Source organism: Lotus japonicus, chromosome 6 (assembly GCF_012489685.1).
Source record: "Lotus japonicus ecotype B-129 chromosome 6, LjGifu_v1.2".
NCBI lineage: Eukaryota > Viridiplantae > Streptophyta > Magnoliopsida > Fabales > Fabaceae > Lotus > Lotus japonicus.
Window position 1 is genome coordinate 31,853,327 of NC_080046.1, and position 3,788 is coordinate 31,857,114.

Consider the following 3,788-nt stretch of genomic DNA (forward strand, 5'->3'; position numbering starts at 1 on the left):
ATTTCTCTCTCGATCTCTCTTCATCTTTCAACCTTCATCTTCTACCTTAAACCTTCAACCGCTTCAAAAATGGTGAGTCAAACCAGAAGAACTACTGCCGATGCAACCCAGTTCCCTCACATGGTAGTTGGTCTAGCAACGGGTCAAAGGGGCCCTGAGAATCCGACACCAGATCAAGGTCAAGCTCAAGAGCAGATTCTTCCAATTGCAGAACGGGGCTGTGCCGTTCACTGCGTATTTGCTCCTGAGGAACTTCAAGTCCTGGCAGAATGGAGATTCGACCTCGACAACCTGGCTGCAAATGGGTATGATCTTCGTCCTGAAGTCCAAGTTCAAGGTTGGGGAAATTACTTCAACAGACTTCGAGGACCGGTGTATGATAAACTGATCAAGGAATTCTGGAAGCACGCCGACTGCGATGATACTCAGGTGGTATCTCACATTCTTGGAAGAAAGATCATCATCACAGAGAAGTCATTCGTGAACTTGCTGGGTGCAGACACTGCTTTTGGGTATCGTTTCCAACTCACGGAATCGAAGCTGAAACCCAGCACCAAGGATACAATCAACCAGGCCCTGTACACCACTTACAAACCGGGCAAGACGAATTACAAGGTGATGGACCTTCATCCCAAGCTCAGGATCTGGCACAAGATCCTGCTCCACTGCATAAACCAGAGACCAAAGGGCAGTTCTCCTGACTACATCAACTTCAACCAGAAGGTGATGTTGTTCTTCATCCAAGACCAGAAGAAGATCTGCCTTCCCTACTTCCTGTTCTCCTACTTGAAGGAATGTATCCGGAAGTCTCGTACCACTGCCTCCATCAAGTCAGCGATCAAGTATATTCCCTTCGGGAGACTCTTGTCTGATCTCTTCATTGAGAGTGGCCTCGTTCAAGATCTGATAAATGTTGGATGCACAGAGGATCTGACCACCATTGTCAGTGATGTCTTCACGGCAAACTCTCTCAAGAAGATGGGCCTAATCAAGAAGAAGATTGCTCCTGCCCATGAAGACACATCTTCTGAGATCAGAAGCAGAAGGATGCCTCTGAATGACTACCCTCTGTGGACTCAGGCAGACAATCCTGACGCCATTAGGTGCTATGTTGAAGACCTAAGGGCTCAAGGATTCGAAATTGATCTCGACGACTTCTTCAGCAGACTGCCGCCAGCTCCAGAGTTTCCTTCTCCTCCCAAGAAGAAAGTTCAGAGGAAGATGGTCCTAGAAGAATCCTCTGAGGAATCAGATGTCCCTCTGATCAAAAAGAAGAAGGCTGGTCAATCCAAGAGGAAGCAAGATGAAACCAGCAAGCCTGATGATGATGATGATGGTGATAATGAGGATGGTCCTCCTAAGAAGAAGAAGAAGCAGGTCAGAATTGTGGTGAAGCCTACTCGGGTGGAACCAGCTGCTGAAGTGGTCAGAAGGACTGAACCTCCTGCCAGAGTGACACGATCATCAGCACATTCAAGTAAGTCTGCGATTGCTTCTGATGATGATTTGAATTTATTTGATGCACTCCCCATTTCTTCCATGCTCAAACACTCTTCAAATCCCCTCACTCCTATTCCTGAATCTCAACCAGCTGCACAAACCACCTCTCCACCACATTCCCCAAGGTCTTCATTCTTTCAACCTTCCCCTACTGAAGCACCTCTCTGGAATTTGCTCCAGAACCAACCCTCTAGGTCAGAAGAACCAACCTCTCCCATTACCATTCCATACAACCCATTAACTTCTGAACCCATCATTCATGAACAACCAGAGCCTACCCAAACAGAACCTGGACCCAGAACCTCTGATCACTCTGTCCCAAGAGCATCAGAACGTCTTGCTCCCAGAACTACTGATACAGACTCTTCCACAGCCTATACACCTGTATCCTTCCCAACCCATGTTGCTGACTCTTCTCCCTCCAATAACTCTGAATCCATTAGAAAATTCATGGAGGTCAGAAAAGAAAAGGTGTCTACCTTAGAAGAGTATTATCTCACATGTCCAAGCCCTAGGAGATATCCTGGCCCTAGACCTGAACGTCTAGTTGACCCAGATGAACCTATCTTGGCCAATCCTTTACATGAGGCAGACCCTTCGGCTCAACAAGCTCACACTGCCCCTGACCAACAAGAGCCTATTCAACCAGAACCTGAACCCGAACAATCTGTGTCTAACCAATCCTCGGTTAGATCACCTCATCCTCTGGTTGAAACTTCAGAACCTCACCTTGGAACCTCTGAACCCAATGCTCAAATGTTTAACATTGGTTCTCCACAAGGTGCCTCTGAAGCCCACAACAGCAATCACCTAGCCTCTCCTGAAACCAACCTCTCCATAATTCCTTATACTCCCCTCCGACCCACATCTCTCTCTGAGTGCATCAATATTTTCTATCATGAAGCCTCCTTGAGGCTACGCAATGTGCACGGTCAGACTGACCTCAGTGAGAATGCTGAACGTGTGGCTGATGAGTGGAACACTCTGGGCACTTGGCTAGTGGCTCAAGTTCCAATTATGATGCAGCTCCTGCATGCAGAGGGAAGTCAGAGGATTGAGGCTGCCAAGCAAAGGTTTGCTAGAAGGGTGGCTCTTCATGAACAAGAACAGAGAAATAAGCTTCTTGAAGCTATTGAAGAAGCCAAGAGAAAGAAAGCTCAAGCAGAAGAAGCTGCACGTCAAGCAGCAGCTCAAGCTGAACAAGCCAGACTAGAGGCAGAACGACTTGAAGCTGTGGCTGAAGCTCTTAGATGCCAAGCACTTGCACCAGTAGTGTTTACTCCTGCTGCTTCTGCTTCCATTCCAGATCCTCAAGCTGCTCAGAATGTTCCTTCCGGTTCTACTCAGTCAAGCTCATCCAGACTCGACATCATGGAACAGCGTCTTGACATTCATGAATCCATGCTAATTGAAATGAAGCACATGATGATGGAACTTCTGCGTCGAACTGATAAACCTTAGTTTTTAGGATCTCTTCGTTTTTCTTTTTCTTTAACGTTGTTTTATTTTTGTTAAACTCTGTTTCTTTTTATTTATTTATTCTACTTTGTTCGTTTGTGATTATCTATGCATATCTATATATAATTGTGTCACATATGTTTGCAAAAATCTTTTTATTCATAATATCTTTATGTTTACATCATACATTCTTTCCCTAAAGTCTAGAATGGAGGATCTCTCCTCATTCTTCTGCACTCCTGGCGCTGCTCTGACCTATCCTTCTCCAGTCGCTCCAGTACATGCTGGATGTTGCTGAGCCTGTTCTTTAGCTCATCCCTCTCCAGAATCTCTTCTGCAGTCTTGAGCTTCTCTTCCAAACTCTCTTTTTCTTCCAGCAGCTTGAGTTCAAGCCGGCTGAGTTCTTGTACCTCCTCAACGAAGGCAAGAAATTCCCTCAGGTCTCTCTTCAACTCTGGACGCAGGTCCTCCTCCAGCAGTGTCCGTGTTAGCTCCGAGATGGTCGCTGTACCCTCTGGATGCCTGATGTTCAGGAACAAGTCCTCCTCGAAGGCCTTCTTCCTCAGCTCTTCTAGTGCTACGATGTATGATGCCATTTTTTCCTTACTGAAATTTGTTCGAGGTGTGAAGCTTACCTCTCTCTCCAACGCTTTATATAGGCTTCACTTTCTCTCTGAAAGTTAATGCTTCTACAGTTTCTCGAGGTTAAGTTCTTGGTAACTGACCCTTCTCTTTACTCCCTTGACCGGTGGTAAACGTTCTTCTCTTGCATTAACTCTTCTATTTATTTCGCCTAACTCTGATTCTTGCATCGTTTTCTTTTTCTTTAA